Below are 5,278 nucleotides of genomic sequence, written 5' to 3' on the forward strand. Positions count from 1 at the left end.
TTCTTTAATAAATCTCTCCAGCTTCATATGTACCTCTAAATATATGTTCAATAAGTGCAAGGCAGGAAGACAGGAAAGTCACTTGCTGTTGAGAGTAGAGGAAAGAGACTTCCTGAGTGGAATATAGATGGCAGAGCAAAGCTAGAAAGCCCCTAGAGCTTTTCCTGAAACAACTTTTTTTTCCTTTAGGTTTTTGCAAGGCAAATGGGGTTAAGTGGCTTGCCCAAGGCCACACAGCTAGGTAATTATTAAGTGTCTGAGACTGGATTTGAACCCAGGTACTCCTGACTCCAAGGCCGGTGCTTTATCCATTGCCACCTAGCTACCCCCCTGAAACAACTTTCAATAAAGCCTACTAAACAGACCCTAAAGTGACAGAGTTTGCCAAAACAAAAACGAAAACCCAGAGTGAAACAAATGCTCAACTCAAGATTGTGGAGGAACTTCAGAAAAGGTCTGTTTCATGTGGGTAAAAGGAGAATGTAGCCCAGCATAGGCAGGAGAGCTGAGAAGTCAGGGGGGAGGTTCTTGTCCAAGCACAGCTCAGATCACTGGTACAGCAGGCCAGTGGTGAGGGTCCCAACCCCAGAATGGAAGACAAAGATCGAGCCCTGGAATGCTGGTGTAACATTAGGCTACCCTAACACAGGGAACAAACTGAACACCTGAGATTTCAGAGCAGTGAGTCCAGGTATCAGATCATTGACCCCAGCACAAAAAAAGCTTGACACTATATCCCCTATGCCCCAGGAGCATTTCAAATATGAAAATGAACAAAAAAAACAAACCCAAAAAAGAGCACTAACCATAGAAAGCCGCTATACTGATAGGATCAATGAAAACCCATCTCAGAAAAGGAAAGCAGTGACAAAATAACTACATGTGAAACCTCAAAGGGATTTATGAATTGGTCTCAAATCCAAAAAGACCTCTTGGACAAGCCCAAAAAGATTTTCAAAACCAAAGAAAGGAAAAAGAAAACTGGAGAAAAAAAGATGAGAATCATGCAGAATAATTATGAAAAACTGGCTGCAAGAAAATAATCCCTTTAAAAGGAAAACTAGTCAAATGGAAAAAGAAAACAACTTTAAACGTTAAATTAACCCAATAGGAAAAAAGAAAACAACTTATCAAAATGTAAAATTGACTAACTGGAAATAAAGACAACTGAAGAAAATAAAACCCTAAAAAATAGAATTGGACAAACTGAAACTAATGTCTCTGTGAGACACCAAGATCCCATCAAACAAAACCACAAGTTTGGAAAAAAAATAGAAGAAAATATTAATACTTTCTAAAAAATGACAGACCTGGAAAATATATCCAAGAGAGAGAGAATTTATGAATTATTGGTCCACCTGAAAGTCATAATCAGAAAAAAGAACCTAGATGATATCTTTCAGGAAATTATCATAGAAAACTTCCCTAATATCCTAGAACAAGCAGATAAAATCATTCTTGAAAGAATCCATCAATCATCCCCAGAAAGAGAACCCAGAATAAAAAATTTAAGGACTATTGTAGTACAATTTCAGAATTATCAGCTAAAGGAGAAAACACTGAAAGTAGTCAAAAAGAAGTCATGCAAATATCAGAGAACAACCTCAGTCAGGATTATCACCTTCAACATTAAAATATTAGAGGGCCTGGAATATATTCTGGAAGGCAAAGGAGCTTGGATTACCAAAAATCAACTACCCTGCAAAATTCAGTATATTCCTTCAGGGGAAAATATGGATTTTAAATGAAATAGATGACTTTCAAACATACCTGATAAAACATCAGGATAACCGAAAATTTGATCTTTAAATATATGACTCAAGAGATGTATAAAAAGGTAAAAAGAAAGAAAAAAATTAGTCTATAAGACTAAAATACACATGATGACAATATTTGTAATTCTTGAGTTAAAAGGAGAACACTTGGAAGGTGTGAATATGAATTGATTATAATGTGATGATACTTTAATAAGAGTGCTATTTCTATTGGGATAGTTGGAGGGAATTTACTTGGACAGAGGGTGTGGGTATAAATTGATTATTTTGTGATGACGCTATAACTCTTGAAAATTGTACTTCTATCAGTACAGATGAAAGGAGTACACTTTGACAGAGAGTATAGATGTAATACAGGTATAAAGCTAATAAGACAAAAGAACAATTATGAAAAAAAGGATTATACTCCAGAGAGGAAGGTAGAGACACAGAGGATAAATAATACAACATGAAAAGCACAAAGGACTTATTATAGTAGAGGAAAAGAAGGGAAAATGTAAGCACTGAGTTAATCTGGAGCTTTTCCTGAAACAGCTTTTTTCTTTTTAGGTTTTTGCAAGGCAAATAGGGTTAAGTGGCTTGCCCAAGGCCACACCGCTAGGTAATTATTAAATGTCTGAGGCCAGATTTTAACTCAGGTACTCCTAACTCCAGGGCTGGTGCTCTATCCACTGCGCCACCTAGCCACCCCTTAAATGTTACTTTTAAACTGGCTACTGCCTTAGCTAAAATTTGAGTCCTTCAACTTTTGTAATGTTGTGTGGAATGCACTTTCTTCTGCTTTGTTTAATCAACCTCTTCAATGGTAGGTCCAGAAGAAACACTTCCAGATGGGGCTGCTCCAGCCCCTAGGAACCCACCAGGCATTCCTCCTGGCATGCTCCTGGCATTCCCCCTGCACTCTGGTACAGATTAATAATAATGGGGTTTCAGACCTTCTCCAATTCTTTTTGCTGGTGCTCAAATTCTTCCTTTTCAGTAGTCTGGTTCTTATCCAGTCAGTTGATTACTTCATTACATTTGTCAAGAATCTTCTATTTGTCTTCATCACCAGTTTTCCTTTGCATTTTTTCATCCTCTACTGTAGTCTTCATATTGAAAGAAGAAGATTCAAGGGAATTCTTGGAGGATACCTTGTCTCTCTGCTTCTCATCCTCAACCTTGTATTTCTCAGTTTCCTGGACCATATGCTCAATCTCTTCTTTGCTCAGATGACCTTCGTCACTGATGATGGTGATCTTGTTCTCCTTGCCTGTACTCTTATCCACAGCAGAAACACTGAAAATGCCATTTGCATCAACATCAAATGTCACTTCACTTTGAGGAACACCCCTGGGTGCTGAAGGGATTCCTGTGAACTTGAACTTGCCAAGCAGGTTGTTATCCTTTGTCATGACTCTTTCACCTTCATAAACCTGAATAAGCACATCAGGCTGGTTGTCTGAATAGGTGGTAAAGGTCTGTGTCTGCTTGGTGGGAATGGTAGTATTACATTTGATCAGAACTGTCATGCCACCAGCAGTTTCAATTCCAAGGGAAAGAGGAATTACATCCAAAAGCAGCAAGTCCTGCACATTCTCAGATTTATCTCCTGGCAGAATGGCAGCCTGGACAGCTGAACCATAGGCAACAGCCTCATCAAGACTGATACTTTTGTCGAGTTCCTTACCATTGAAGAAGTTTTGCAGAAGCTTCTGGATTTGGGGGGATGCAAGTGGAACTACCCACCAGGATGATGTCATGAACCTGTGATTTATCTAGCTTAGTAACTCTTAATGCCTTTTCCACAGGGTTCAGGGTGCCATGGAAAAGATCAGCATTCAACTCCTTGAAATGGACTTGGGTGATTGACATATAGAAGTCTATACCTTCATAGAGGGAGTCAATCCCAATACTGGCCTGGGTACTGGAAGAGAGGGTACATTTTGCACATTCACAAGCGGTGCACAGACAGTGAACAGCCCTCTTGTTCTCACTGATGTCCTTGTGTTTTTGCTTGAACTCAGCAATGAAATGATTGACCATGTGGTTGTCAAAATCCTCTCCACCCAAGTGGGTATCCCCAGCTGTGGACTTGACCTCAAAATGCCATCTTTAATGGTAAGAATAGAAATATTGAAAGTACCACCTCCAAGGTCAAAGATTAACACATTTCTCTCAGCACCAACTTTTTGTCCAAGCCATAAGCAATAGCAGCAGCAGGTGACTCATTGATGAAATGGAGCACATTGAGACCAGTGATGGTTCTAGCATCTTTGGTGGTCTGACATTGGGAATCACTGAAATAGGCAGGTACTGTGACCACAGCATTTGTGACAGTCTTCCCAAGATAAGCTTCAGCTATTTCTTTCATCTTAGTCAAGACCACTGAAGATACTTGTTCTGGGTAGAAACGTTTGGTCTCCCCTTTGTATTCCACTTGGACCTTAGGTCTGCCTGCCTCATTCACTACCATGAAAGGTCAGTGCTTCATGTCTGACTGCATAACTGCATCATTGAATTTTTAGCCAATCAGACATTTGGCATCAACTTTATTCTTTGCAGCATCACCAATTAAACGTTCTTTGTCAGTGAAGGCAAAGTAGCTTGGGGTGATCCTGTTTCCTTGGTCATTAGCAATGATCTCTACTTTCCAGTGTTGGAAAACTCCCACACAGGAATAAATGGTGCCAACATCAATGCCAACTGCAGGTCCCTTCAACATGGTCACTGGGGAGTTGGGAGTCACAGCTGACTGATGTGGAGAAGAAAAAGAGCTGCTGCTGCGCTGAGTAGTTTTCCTCTTCATTTTCATCAATCATAACGTTTGAGAGTGTTCTGAACTCAGATGAGCAAATGCAAGGCTGTACACCAAAACTCCCAAAACTGGATATTCCCTTTCTGCTCCACTGTTGCCAACTGTATGTTGGCTCAACTTTCCCTCCATGTTAGCAACAAATTGTTCCCACTCAGAAAAGTACTGTAATCTCTTGACATTAATTCTTCTAGTAGTCATTTTGCCTTGGGGCCATCTCAGTTAAATGTGAAAATTTTACTTGGATAGGATGAGTCTATGATCAGTTCAGCACTCTACACCACACATTTCCTTCATCACTCTCACATCCTGTCTGACTCTTCTTACAATCACATAGTCTAATAGATGCCAATGTTTACTTTGAGGATGCATCCAAGAAGTTTTATTTCATTTAGATAATCAAAAGACAGTGTGATGAGATGCACAAGTCTTCAGTAATAGGTCAATTGTTGCTGCTGTTTCCAACTCTATTCCCCACCAAGGACTCCCTGACATTTGTGAAAGACTGAGCCTACACTAACATTGGAATTGTCCAGAATTATAAATGTATCATCTTTAGGTCCATTGGTGATAAGAGTATACAGATCTTCATAAATTTTTTTTTTTACTTCATCAAGGCTTATCAGGCTGTGAACATAGGCAGTAATAATGTTGGCTTGGTATTTTCCTACAAGTGGCGATCACATTGTCATGAGCCTGTCATTCACTC

At 39.6% G+C, this 5,278-nt stretch overlaps 1 pseudogene; it reads right to left on the reverse strand.

The window, feature by feature from the left end:
* Nucleotides 1–2,561: 2,561 nt before the first annotated feature.
* LOC141523386 (heat shock cognate 71 kDa protein-like) lies at nt 2,562–4,479 on the reverse strand (annotated as a pseudogene).
* Between the last annotated feature and the right edge of the window lie 799 nt (nt 4,480–5,278).

The sequence above is a fragment of the Macrotis lagotis genome, chromosome 1, assembly GCF_037893015.1.
Source record: "Macrotis lagotis isolate mMagLag1 chromosome 1, bilby.v1.9.chrom.fasta, whole genome shotgun sequence".
NCBI lineage: Eukaryota > Metazoa > Chordata > Mammalia > Peramelemorphia > Peramelidae > Macrotis > Macrotis lagotis.